Below are 14668 nucleotides of genomic sequence, written 5' to 3'. Positions count from 1 at the left end.
GGTGTTACCACTCCTGAGACACCTAATTTCTGAAGCAGGAGTTTTACTTCCTCTTCGCCTTCCTGAGACTGCTCCTGATGACTTTTTATAGGCCTCCTTTGGATTTTTAAACCTCAGTCTTGCACAGTTTTCTAGTCTTCCTAAAATTTGCCAGGCAGCAATATACATCTCTGGGTGTAGATTTTAGAAATATTGCAAACATGCTAGTTGCAGAGATAAATACAGAGGCATCCTCTGGGAACCAGGTCTTTGGTAGGGTGGTGCCATTGTGTTGCAAATATGAAATGCCCTCAAAGTGCAAATGTGGAAGATCTTTGTTCTGTTTGACTGTTGGAAATTCTGAGGGTCTCTGTGAATAAGGGGAAATTTGGCTTGTGCTGCAGGGGTGATTCACAGCTTTTGAGATAGGAAGCTTCTGGTTGACAACTTGGCTGAATGAGGGAGCACTCTGGAGGGCACTGAGAGGTCTGGGTGCCTTGGAGGTATTGTTCCCTGGCTGGAGAGAGCACTCCCTGTCAAGCCACATTGACAGGCATTCCAAGGAAAACACAGCATGGGCAACAGAAAATAAAACAAAGAAATGTAGATTATTTCAACTCGTATCCTCATAGAAAGCTTTTTATCTGTGGCTGCTTTGTGGCTACCATGAAGGTTGGCAGTAAGTGTTCCCTTGACAGCTACAGACCTGGAAAGCAATATCAGCTCTGGGTTTGCAGAAGCCTGCCAAGGAGCCACATGATATGAAAATAAAAACTGTCAACAGCTGTTTAAAGTGAATGTATATATCCATGTTTTGCCTCTTGATTTTCCTGCTCTTGATTGCAGATTGCTGTTTAATCCTAGAAGACTTTTCATCTTGTTCCTGGACTGATGCAGACATTGGTTTCTTTGTTCCTGACATTATATCTGACTCACACCAGGTCCCTTGCTTTTTCTACCCTCAGGACCATAACACTTGCTGTGAGTGAGCAAACAGTATATATTGAGAACAAAGGCCTTCTGATAGTTTAGAAAACATTTTTCTTTTGCAAAAGTCAGGGCCCAGTGACCCTACAGAGGCAGCCAAGCCTTGCAGCTACCCCTGCCCCCACCCTAGTCTGCTTAAAATGTGTCTATCAATTAAAACTTCCTATATAACTTCAATAAAAAAATTCCTAACAACCTGCTGAGTACATCTAATAACTGCTGTACTTTATATCTAGTTCTTTATAATTGAGTTGCACTGCACTCTGTAGATATATATTGGTAGGGTATTATTTGCAAAATACATGATTTCCTGCCAGTGCATAGTTTCCTCTTTTAGACTAATCAAAGTCAAATATATCAGAACAGATACTGGGGCTTTCACAAAAGAAGACCTGGTGAGATATGTCCTGGCAGTTAAATACAAAGGGACCAAAAAATTACAAATGTTCTGATATTAATTTTTTGAAAAACTTAATAATTTGAAATAGCTTTTTTTTCTGCTATAGATTTACTAAAGTTAGATTATGGGAAGCAATGAAAATAAAGTCATAGCTCCCTAAGCATTCTTAGTTTGCTTTGGGCTCATATCTCACACTAATATAACTTTCAACAGAATCTGTGTCTCTTTGTGTACAATTTGCTCACTAAAACAATGAATTCTCCTTGAGTACAAGATTTGCATAGCATTTTCATGGTCAATTGCTTTTGGTATTATTAGAACAAAGATGTCTTAGCAGTGCAGGGTACTAGTAGTCACTGAAAAATGCTCTGCTTTTCCTTGTCATCATGCTTTTCCTACCCATTTTGTCTAGAGCTAAAGAGGAAAGAAGAAACTGAGTTATGTTCTATATCATTCTCTCAGTTCCTCCTCTTTTGAGAAAGATGGGGAATAAATACATAAGGAAAGGGAGTGGTGAAAGGTGGTGGGAAACTGGTGACAGGAAGCATTTGTAACACAAGGCCTACAGTACAATAGAAAATTCATCCTTAGCAGTACTGGGTGGACTCAGCTGGGAATAAAGGTTGGGAGAAGGTGAAGGAAGGTCAGCCCAGGAAAATAGTTTATTTTTGTGGTTACAGACTTTCTGGTAATGTGCTCCAAAGTGCTCTGATCTCGATCAAACCGCCATAGAAAGGCTCTAGGATCACCACCCCGTCTGCATCATCACACATTACTTTTATGATGAATACCATATGGCATATTAGAAAAACAGAACAGCTTTTTAAAATGTGTATTAAGTAGCATGGGCTGAGATGAGTTGGCTGGAGATAGAATAAAAGCATTTATTGCCAGAAATATGTGATATAAAAGGGAGGAGTGGAAAACCCAGGGAGGCTTAATAACAAAGGGGGCAGTCACTCTAGACAAGCCATTGATTCTTCATTTGTTTTGCACTACATCAAGACACTTATACTAGTGTATTAAAAGAAGAGACAGAAGTTTTTCTACAATCTGAGTCAGAGTTGCTATAAATGTGGGGCTCTGGAATTCTGTCTTTCAGCTGAAATACTCCAGCACTGGCAGACAACATACTGTTAATAGGGTAACTGTATATTTTATATTTATATACATGTTTTAGCACTTGCAGTCTCTTGTATCTCACAATTTCTATTACTACCCACAGTTATTTACCTTAAACCTGAACTCTTACATCTTTCATTTGTTTCCCTGTGAAATGTGTCAGCCAGGGTCAAGGTGCCTTGTCCTCACAAAGGCTTTGGATCAGTGTGGAATTCATGTTTGCCAAAGGGCGTGCTTAAGGAGGCAGGCAGCAGCATGAGGCTGCCTTCTGAACCCCAAATACAGACTGAGATTGTCACCCCAGGACAATGAAGTATCAGAGTGCACCTGAGGCTGGAGGCAGCGAGCACAGGTCTGTGAACTAGAGGTGAGCTGTTTCCTGTGGGAGGTCCAGATGCCCAGGAAGCCAAGTCAGCTGACTGCAAGCTGCTGTTCTTAGAGCTTCCACTGGTTTCATGTAATTGACCACATGGTAGTCCTTTGGCTATCATCCTTTTATCATGGGACTGCTCTGGATACTGTGATTGGTTAATGACTTCATTTAAAATCTAAAGCATTCATCACTCAAAGTGAATAATTATTGACTTTCCCAATTCTGGCCACACACTAGGCCACATAACTTTGAATTTTGCATTTTTATGTTTCTAAACTAATACTTTCTTCTCTGTGAGACACATTTTCTCTGGCTAAGACAGATCCCAGTATCCCTTGCTGAATAGCTGCTTAGTCATATTTGCAACTAAGCAGTTTTCCAGATTGTGTGAATTCCTTTCACCTAGTTATTAGTTATAGCACATTTATATCACATTGAAGGCAACTGGACTTCTTGCTTTTCCGACCTTCATAGTATTACCTTGCCTGCACATGAGGATATAGGCTGCCCAATACATTAAAATGTGATGGGATTAAGAGGCATGACTTTTTTAGAGTCTTTTGAAAATTCGGGCTATAACTGAGTCATAAGCTGTGTATAACTGGGAGCACTGCTTTCAGATGTAGCAACCTGAATTTTTTTGTCTGCACTGTTATAAAAGTGAACTTATCTTTTAAAGGCATTGAGCCCTACCTAGCCCCACACAGAAGTTAATTAAAATCTTGACCTATAACAACAAAAACAATGACAACAGTAACCATCATCATTGTCATCATCATGATTTTTTTGCTTTTATTTCATACTGGATTGTTCTAACAATCATATAAACACACAAAAAAGATAGATCTCTCCCCAAACATAACGTCAGTAGCCTCTACAGATGTCAGTTTGCCTGTGTAAATCTGAAAACGTCACTTATGTATAAAGTTTAAAAATGTAATTTTGAGCATTGAAATCATTAACAATTTGTGTAGCGCTACTGAGAAAAGGTGCTAAAGCAATACCCAGGTCTCCTCAAGAAAGAAACCTGAGCCAAAACGGATTTGTATGCAGAGTATTGATAGGCCCCTTGTTATTAATAATGTAAACTTCTTCAATATGAATATACTGCACATAGCTCATTTTCCTTGTCCATTACTCAGGCCAGTTATCACAAATGCATAAAATGTAAACATGATGTATTATATTTTGGTTTGGATGAACAGTGAGGGTTTTTTGTCCTATTCAATTTCTCTAATGCAATACCTCTATTGAGGTTGATTTGGCCAGCCTCCTCAGATCCTGAAAGATTGAAAATGAGTGGATGGACTAACAGCACACATATTTATAACTGTATCACTTTGATTTTTAAACATTTTTAAAGCCTTCTGATGTTTACATTCTTGTAACGAACTTTCTCATACACTTTCTGTAAATAACTGATTGTTTTGAATTCTTTTGTAGAAGAAGAGAAATTTGATAGACTGTTGGTTTGTCCAGTGTCATTGGAGAGGCGGCACTGTCACCCTCCAATCCACTATCACTTTTGGAAAACTATAAATGTTGGAGTTACAAAGTAAACGTTCCCTTTTTTTCTTCACCTTGAGAGCAGCGGTGTGCACTTGTGTTCTTTCGTGTCCTATAGTGACAATAACTGTGCTGTATTTGAGCCACAGATAGAACCTAATTATTCATTACATCCCAAAACATTCCTAAGAGACCAAATTATTGGGCTGGATTGGCGTGATCCATAGAAGTTAGACCTGGTACTAGGTTTCAAGAAACCTCAGTGTATAAAGTAGTTTCAGTGCTGGTTTCAACTTCATATCAGTTTCTTAAATCTCAGCTTTTGGTATAAGCCAGGATATGCACCCAAAGCCCTGGTTGTGGGCAGGACCCTCTCCACACTACAAGGATATATGTACATGGACGCATGTTTTTCCACCTGCCAAAATAATACCCTTACTCCTTGGATTTTAGGTCTGCCAAGGGGAGTCATCAGGGCTATATGGCTGCACCAAGTGCACTAATGCTCAGTTAGGATTAGGCAAGACAAAGTTTCACCTACTTTCTTCTCAGATTCCTGCTTTCTTGAGCACCCCTAAACATTGTGCAGCTTTGCACTATCCTAAAAGTTTATGCTTGCTTTGCGGACTCACTTAAGCCCTCTACCAACTTCAGGAATGGTTTTTTCATCCTATAATTAAAATACCAGATTTTGCCTTTTGCTTGCATCTCATCTCCAACTGAATGAGAGGCAGATTTTTGGATTTAGAAAGCCAAATCTTCCAGGTGATGGCTTTTCCTGAAGATATGGAGAATTGCAGATGCATACCAGTGACTGTACTTAAAGCATGCGAGTCAGATAAGGAGAGCACTGGTGTAGGAGGCTTTCTATGGCATATATTTAATGTTATGCTCCAAAGGGCAGTGGAATACTTTGGGTTTGGACACCAAGTAAATGTCTTAAATTTGGTTCTCAATATTCATCTGTGACATCTTCCTGCCCAGAAAAGCTACAAAGACTTTACAGACTACGATATTGTGAAGAGATGTTGTGTGCAATGTCCCTTTATACATTTCCCTTTATATGGAAAACTGAGGGATGAAGCTCAGATATTCTCTCAGACATTGCTACTAATGCTAAATGTCCTACCAAATTTGCCTTATGCCACCACAGGTTCTATTTAAATCATTATTGGGGTTTGTCTTAAAATGCTGTGTTGTGTTTGAGTGTCAAGGGTTTGGTTGGGGTGGGGACAAAATTGTTTATGTTTAGAGAAAAAGATATTGATATGAGATAGCCAATAGGAACTTATCTGTTGGGAAAAAGGTAAAGCTATTAAGGCCTGTATAATTATTAAAATAATCACAAACTGCATGTTAATGAATCAGCGTCGTATGTACATATTTTTCTGTATCTCTACCTCTGTGTATTCATTAGAGGATTAACTGCTGTAAGCGGAAGAGTAGATTTATTTGGTTTAATTGTTTAACACAGAATATCAAATCCTCTGTGTGCACTCTGCTGGAATTGAGACTATGGAGTCCATTGACTCGAACTGGGACAGAAATTCAACTATTATTCTTATTTCTCTCTCACTCTTTTTTTTTTTAATGGATATAAATTGGTCACTTCTGATACAAGTTGGCGCAGAGGGTCTTTCTTGGTTAAAATGTAAATTTTAGTGGGTGGAATAATAATAGAAATGAGACCTTTGTCTCTTGAAATTAAAGTGCTGGTAAAGCTGAAGCTGCCAGCTTTGTATATTACAGCCTGAGGAGATAATATATTGAATCATTCATTTCCTTTTCCTATTCTTTTTGCTCTCTTCAAAAGCATATTCTGTTTCAAGTAATTTCAGTCCAATAATGAATATAACACTGGCTGACTCACCGTAATACAAGATCTGCTTTGGGATATACTTTATCGTGTTTTGTTTCTAAGCTGTCAGAATACTTAGAAAAATGGAAAAAGTAACTTACCACGTGGTGAGCTTATGCTGCTTCTTGATGATTTTAAGCCACTGGGCCTTTGTGTGATGAGAAGCCCACCTGTGTGTGACTAAATGACTCTAATTTTGGCTTCTATCCCTTATTACCTGAAGAAAGTAGCTTTCTAATGCTAAGCCGGCACAAGAAGAATTAGTTAGATTTATTGTTCAAATTATTTTTGCTGTGATAGAGGGCTGTCTTGGCTCCAATACTCTATTTTCATTACTAAGTAGTGAATAAGTAGTGAAGTAGAAAGCATCTTTGTTAAGTTTTTCAGGTGGCATTTTTCTACTGTTGTTATTCTACAGGACTGGCTTGAAAATGAAAATGGTACTGCCAAACCTGGACACAGCACAGAAAAAATGGATCTTGTTGAAGAAATGCAAACTGGTGCACGCAGGAAGAAATTATCTGCACAAAAGCAAATGTGTTCTGACTGGAAAGAAGTGCTGTTTAAGGAGCAGGTCTGCATAAATTGGAAAGGGATGGAGGGCTTAAGTGCATGTTAATATTACTTTAATATTATTGCATATTCTGAAAATATGTGCAAGATGAAATACAGCTCAGAAACCTGATTCTTTGACTCTACTGGAGCCCATTAAACTTTAGACAAGAGACTTTGTCCAGTTTGAACACTGCAGTTCAAAACAAGAGTTGAGTCAACTGAGCACCTTACAGGAGAGATTGGAAGCCTGTAGACATGACCCAGGAAGAATCAGGGGATGAATATATTGGGGTTTGTCTTAAAATGCTGTGTTGTGTTTGAGTTTCAAGGGTTTGGTTGGGGTGGGGACAAAAGGGGTGGCTTCTGTCCGCTGCCGAGGCACTCCCACAGGAGTGTTCCAAAGCAAGGGAAGGGATTGTGGCATGCAGGGGGATTTCCTGAGCTCCAGAAACTCCAGGTGAACCTCCAAGAAACCCCAGGAGCTGGCAGCTCTTAAGAGGGCAGCAGTCAAGATGTGTGCAGGGCTGGGTGTGAGGGTGGTCACCCCCCACTGCCATGAAGGACAGCCCTGGGGAACATGTGGCAAGATCCCAGGGCAGAGGGAGGAACCAGGAGATCTGTAAAGTCTCTTACAGCTGAAACTGTTCTGTGATTCTCTGATCTTAAAAGAAAAAGTGTGAGCTAATGGGCCCTGTGAAGAAAAATTCATTGGTGAAGTCAGTGTAATTGGGAGTTTTCTTAAGATATGTGGATAAGAACCAGTTTATTGTATATTCTACAGCTGTACAAGATGTAATCCACTTTAGTGGATTGTGCTTGGCCAAGCAAAAGAAAGAACAATACTGGAAGCTGTCATTAATTTGCACATGTGTTAGAGATTTCCAGTGCTATCTCTCTGTATTGAGAAAAACAGATGTGCTGTACTGACTTGATTGCTAAATGGACTTAATGTTGCTCTTAGAAGCTGAGTGTCACTGGTGAGGAGAACAGAGAAAACAATGACTTTTAAATTAAATTATTATATAATCATCCACATATCTTAACTTTAATGAATGTATAATAGATGCTGAACTCCAGGAGATGTTGAGAAGGGTGTGAGGGTCTGCATGTGTTTTGCAGTATTAGATCTATACAGAGTAGATGACTATGGTTTTTAGAGTGAGGAAAATGTACCAGGGAACATAGTTCACTTATCACATGTAAGAACATGAATTTGGAATGATACCTTCACTGATTTGGAAGAAAGCTTGACAGGGTCTGGATTAAAATTTTCCTTCGATTTAGAAAAGGTGAATGCTATTGTTTGACTTGTGAGCATTTTGTTCATTTCAGAGCATGATTGCATGCAAAAATGGGTCCCATTTTGATTCATACTTGTCACATGATCTGTTCCTATAAAAACTTTTCCAATTTACATACCCAGCTGATGTGAAATAGCAGCCATGAGCAGATTTAGAAAGCAATCTCTGAAAATTCAGCCAACTAGGTTTGCCCTAGGGTGTTATTGAGAGTAATATGAGAACACCATGAAAAGTTACAGCTTTATAAAATGTAGTGGACTTTACCTTATTCCATATTTATGAGCTGCAGTGTTGATACAGCACCCTTATGAAGCTGAAATGGTACAAACATTCTTAGGGTTTGACCCTGTCTACAGTGGCTTAATATTCTGCTAGTGATTTTAATCATGTGCCTGTGTATGTCCAAGACTGGATCTTTAATCTGTGTTTTATGTTAGCCACTGGTTAAAAGGAAAGATGCATGTGAAAGGGAGAAATTTAGCAGGTATAATGTTAGTCCAAAGGTGTACTGCACTGGAAAGTTTGGGGAAAATTGTTTCAGCTATTTTTGAGTTAGCCAAGTGTTTTTCAGCTGTTAAGAAAATTGTTTCAGCTATTTCATGCTTGGGTAACTCAGTCTTGTTTAAAAACATCAGACCTGGTGCTCATGTAGCCTTGAAGTAGAAATGGGTATTCTGCATTGTGAGAAGGAATATTAGAAATATTTGAAAGAATAATCACAAAACATTCAGGGAGAAGATATTTTTCCCTCCTATCTTCCTCTAGAAGAGGAGTGCAGCAACATCTGCTCCCTCCAAGCTTTCCCTATCTGATGGCTGCCTATAGCTCCTGAGGAAACTACCAATAGTTCTTGCTAGTAAATGCAGACCTGAGGCAGATGGATTTCAAAGGTCTGGATGAATTTGTTTTATTAGACCTGATTTAATATCCTGTGAAGGTTAAATATTGCTGGGCCTGGCCTATTCATGATATTGAGAGCTGCACCAGATAGCACAATGTGTGTGTGACTATCTTTTGGACATTAAGCCAGTTTTTAAAAGTCTCAAACAGGTCTCAAATATTCAATACAGCCTGAAGAACCAGAGTTCCTTGTAGTTCAGGAAAGAAAGCTATCTTTTATTGATATTGTATTTAAAACTATATTTTTTAGATGATACATTTTTATAGACAGCTACTATCTTGTAAAAAAAAATTATGTTGTGGGTTAAAAGTGTGCATGCTGTGCTGAGCCAGAGGTTGCTCTGCTCAGAATGTATGCAGGAGGTTTGATAGCATTCTTCTCCTTTCCTGGGCTATGCATGCCAATGAATCTTAGGTATTCTAGTGGAGGAATTATTTACTGAAATCCTCTTCTTAGAAGGGAAGTTTGAGAGAAACAATACATTGGTGCAAGAAGAAGGTCAGTTTTAATCCTCACTATTCAAGAAATAGGTTTAGGTTTATCACAGGAGTGTTTTCACACAGTAAAGAAAGGTACAGAAGAGGCCAAAGCGATTCATTATTTTTCCCTATTATTCCACCAGCCTCTAGGTATTTTAAGTTCATGGAATTACTTGGGCCTGATATCATTTGTCTACTTAGAATTCATTAGTGGAACCTTCACTAGAACCCATATATGTACAACTATTAAATTTTTGGGAATTTCAGAAGAATCACCTTCTGTGGAAATAACCATGACTATTTGCTGGCTTTAAACATATTTCCATCTGACTTCTTTGGATGACTTCCAGATCCTCAAGTGGCAGTTTTATATTGGTACATAGGCTGTTCCAATCTACCCTTCCAAGACCAGTCATGATATTGTGAACATATAAGAAAAAAAAGCCTATTCTTCAAAACTATATTGTGAATTAAAAAAAATTGGTAAATAGATTGTCTTCAAAAAATTTAGGTTTTTATACCTGTAGATACACAAAAATAATAGTTTGTATTTTGTGCATGTGGTAACTGAGGTTGAAATGCTATATACTTCTAAACATGTCCAGGCAAAGAAATGCTGTAGTAATTGTAGGAGGTGAAACTTTAATCTTTCATATTTGTGCACATAAACCCTTATTTAGGGCCATTTTCTTCTATTCATACTGAAATTAATAAGGGAATTATTTGTACCATGTATAACTTCAGGGGAAATTTGTCTATGAGTAAGTGTCTTTGGCCTTGAGTTTTTGTCTTTCTGTATTGCACAGCCCACACTGTGGATCCTGTAAGTTTTTTTCCAGCATCCCACATTTCCCAAAAGGATATGGAAAAATCCCAAGGTTTTTGAAAATTTTTGTAAGTGTTTGTACCATCTTTGTTGGCACCACATATCATCTGTCTCAGGCATCTAAGTGACCAGTGTCAGTGTTTTTTCTCAAGGGAGAGGGATTTGCTCCGTTTCAAGTGGGTTTGTTGCATGGGCAGCCTAAGTACCTGTTCTTATGTTAAATTTCAGTTGACTATTTTGGGGGACAAGAGGGAATGTCCATAAATAAAATAAGTGGTGTGAAACCCTTCTGTATTTAAGGAAAATCTTGAGGACCATGGCTTGGGTTTAGAGGGCCTGTAGACTCCTGTCTGTGAGCACCTCGAGGAGGATGTGCCCATAGTTTCATGGATTAGAAGAAACTCTTGAATCCTCACACTTGAGTCAAGGAAATGACCCTTCACTTGCTCAGAAGAGATGAAACATTTCATGTGGGTGCCCAAGGGAGGACAGATCTGACTCCCTTTTACAGAGACCAGATCAAGAGTGACATAGTTATTTGAACTGATCAGAACGGGTTGTTCCCATTCTGCTGCACAGGAAGATATCTGCATTTTGCTTCTGAATGCCTCAGAGACAAACTGAGCTTCTTTACTCATTCTGGAGAATATGAGTGTCCTTGAGCATCCTTGTAATTTAAATGGGAGTAATCATGAAAGGAGGTACTAATCAGTGGGAATATAAGGTATCAGACTGGCCTTAATCAGTATGGTGAGAGTGGGAAAAGAAAAATAAAAACAAAAGCATTCAGCCTGAGATTTAACAATGTATAGCCTGTTACAGCAAATCAGCCATGTGCACTCTTTAGTCAAAAACATATAAAAAAATCACTCTCCGTGTTTTTTTTTTTTCTCTGCCTACAGTGTAGTCCATATACAGCCAATCTGTGTGGTTACAGACAGCTGAGAAAATTTAGTGTAATTTCAGCTTCAATGCTCAAATTGTTTTTCTATAGGCCAAGTAGTTTAAAACAGCTTTACCTCTGGTTCCAGGTGTTGCTGAGGCAGCAAAGTCTCAGTGAACCCTCACAAATCAGCAGGGAAAACTGCCGAAGCAAGAAAAATCTTTAATTGTGCAACAAAAAATACTAACAAAAAATCAAACAAGCTGATTTTTTTCCCCAATTAAATGTTTCTATATTCCCATCGATAAATACATGTGAGAGTTTTTGATATTTTTTCCATGGTACCTGGCTTTTAGAGTTATTATCTTGGATCTGTGTTGCAATGAATCTTTACCTGCTTAATAGAACAACATTGTGGGAAATCTTGGATGGAGTGTAAAATTCCATTTTTTATGTCAATTAAATACTTCAATTTTGTGTGACCACTCAATGGGACAGTAAACCAAGACTCTTTTCTGCCACAAGAGTGTCCAGACAATAATCTGTCATCAGCTGTAATTAGCATCAGTGAAGAGGCCTGAGATAGGTAAGAAACCTGAATGATGGTGGCAATTCACTAAAGGGTCCATACAGGGTGGAAACTGGGAACAAAGGTGAGATAGAGAGCAGGAGGTGTCACAAGTGTTGTCCCTTCATTGCTCAGTTCAGAAAGAATGAATAAAATCCAGTTTCTTTGGCTTTTGTTTAGCAGTTTATGTGAACAATGAATTCACTTCTCTCATCTCCAAGAATATATTACAGAGAAAGCTATGCAATGTTGCCTTTGTTTATCATGTCCCATAGTCCTTCCACCAAATGCTTCATACTGTCACAAGGCAAAAGGAATGTCATGTCTGCTGTCTTTTTTTTTTTTTTTCCAGGGCAATAAGGATCCAGCAAAGCTGGCAACAGGAATGATGAAAAATTCCATGTGGGCCAGCACTGCTGGTCCAGTTCTACAAGATAGCACTTCATTTTGTGATAAATATCAGCAGAGTGTCATTCTGCGGGTGGTCACCTACACCAGGGACTCCAAGTCAGGGCTGGAGACAAGGAACTGGCTAAAAATCCATTTATTGGACCTAAAAAACTTGCCTCTAACCATTCATCAGGAAAAGAAACAAAGACCCTCCCTCTTCCTCCTTCTCCTCCAGTCCTCAATCCTTCTGCCCAAGCAGAACCACAGGACAAAAACACTTCAACTAACTTCAGCTTCCCTGGTTTTCTTGGATCATTCCTAATTTCCATATGTATGTATGTAGTAATGTATAGGTTTGAAGGATTCTGCCAGCAGAACAGACCTTCAAGAAGATGTAGCCCTGGTGTGAAAATATTACCCACTAAACCTGTGTCAGACAAAACATAGCAATATATTAAAAATCAGGGTGAATAAAAATAATTGTAGTAAGGTCATATAGATGAATTAGTGTACTTTCTGATGGCGTAGAATCTCTTGAAAGCCTACTAAAATAAAATTAATTTGCAGTGTAATTTATTGAATGTATTTTTTGAATAAGAGTATGTTTCTGAAGGTGGTGAAAGTGCTTTAAAAGTGCTTTGATATATTGATTGGTAATTTGTCACCTGCATATTGTTATTTAATGTTGCTGGCTCAGTTAATGTTTTTCCTGAATATGAATACTTAATGGTCTTGTATAGGGATCATTATATTATTTTAAGCTTAACAAATTGTACAGACCCCTCAAGCCTTTCACAGAGGTGTTTTTGCATGCAGTCATAACAAAAATAAAGTACTGTCTAGCTGCTACTCAATCTTGGTGTCACTGTAAGTGGGTTTCTGATAGGCATTTCATAACAAATGGATAACTTTTCAAAGAGGAAGAAAGCTTCTGGGCAGCCATCAGCACTAAAAGGTGTGGAATGGGAGAAAGGTGATAGGGTGACACCAACTCTCAGCTGTTCCAAGAGGATTTTGTCATTAAATCAGCTGATACACTTTCTGCATATGAGAATGAAGCAGGTTTTAAAGGTAAAGTGAACTGTTGGCATAATGTCCAATTATTATAAATGGGTCATCGATAACTTTGTGTTGGAAATTAGAGAACATATTTTTGCCATATGACTCATGGCTTAAGAGTTTTGATGGGTTTCAAGCTAGATCTTGCTCATTTTGTTACTTTGGACAGTAAGACACCACACTTGGTGTTCCTGGTTGTCCTCTCATTTCCATCTTATGATTGAAAGATTTGCATCTGAAGTACTTAGATATAATGTCATATACATGGCAAAAAGTTAAGAGAAACATGAGGTCTATAAAGAGATTAATTTTTGAACTCATTTACCAAAATAAAACACAGAAAGTGGGATTAAACTCTCACAGTTTCAGATGTCATGATATATATCTATCACATATGTGATAGATATCCACATATAGACATATATCCACATAGCTACTCTCCCAGTGATCCCTGAAGAGTCAGTGGTGAAATATAAAAAATTGCAGGGTCTCATGTTTCTAACTGATTTTAGTTTTCCCCTATAGAAAGACAGAAATCATATCCTAAAAATAAAAAATTTGCTCCATTTTCCATAACTCTCCATTTGGATAACTCTGCAACTTTGTTTTTGTAGAAATCTAAACTATGGTCAGACAGAATTTACTCATAATAATTTTGTCAATATTATCTGGTTTTATATTTTAGTGTTATGGTCTATGGTCCTGAAGGTATTTTCCAATCTTAATGATTGGAAAACATTAATTTTTAAATGATTAATTGATTGATAATTAATTGGGAGATAATAAATTATCCAAAAGAAAATAGTAAATTTTAAATGCTTAATTGATAATAATTAATTGGGAGACCAATTCTATGTCCTCCCTTCCCTCCTACAGGAATATTTACTCCACAGCAGCTACAATCACAACCTGTCACAACCGTGCCATGGTTTCCCCTCTCTGATCTTTGGACCTCACAGAGATCTGGATTCCTTCAAACAACACTTCTAAACCTGCTCTTCTGAAGCTCATTTCCTTTTCTCAGGGTTGCTGTCCTGACATGTTCTATAAGAGTTTGGGATTTCCAGGAAGACAGAACTGGAAGTGATTTCTTAGCACGGTAGGGTCTGTACCTTGCCATCATGGGGACTCATAGAAAATGGTCATTTTTCAAATTATTCAATTAAAAGCAGTAAATATCAATGGAAATGACTTGGAGGGGAGAACAGTAAGGCTGTGCCTGCAGAACTGTGTAGTCTCAGGTTTTCAAGTCTGGTATTTACACTTAGCATGACTATTTGAAATGTTCTCTAATAAATTAGATTTTTCATAATAAATACACTAGAATTATTTGTAAGGATCAGAGACCTTGTAAACAAGTAGATTTCCTTAACTGAAATCAGAATCTTCTTTTTCCTTATGCTTCAGAAACATTGAAAGAAACTATGAAAATCTGAGAGCTGCATGAAGGGAGCACATTCTTTTTCTGGTTTTACAGGACT

This window comes from Serinus canaria, chromosome 3 (genome assembly GCF_022539315.1).
Source record: "Serinus canaria isolate serCan28SL12 chromosome 3, serCan2020, whole genome shotgun sequence".
In the NCBI taxonomy this organism is placed as follows: domain Eukaryota; kingdom Metazoa; phylum Chordata; class Aves; order Passeriformes; family Fringillidae; genus Serinus; species Serinus canaria.
The sequence above is the reverse complement of the archived record's forward strand: the minus strand, read 5'-3'. Positions refer to the sequence as shown.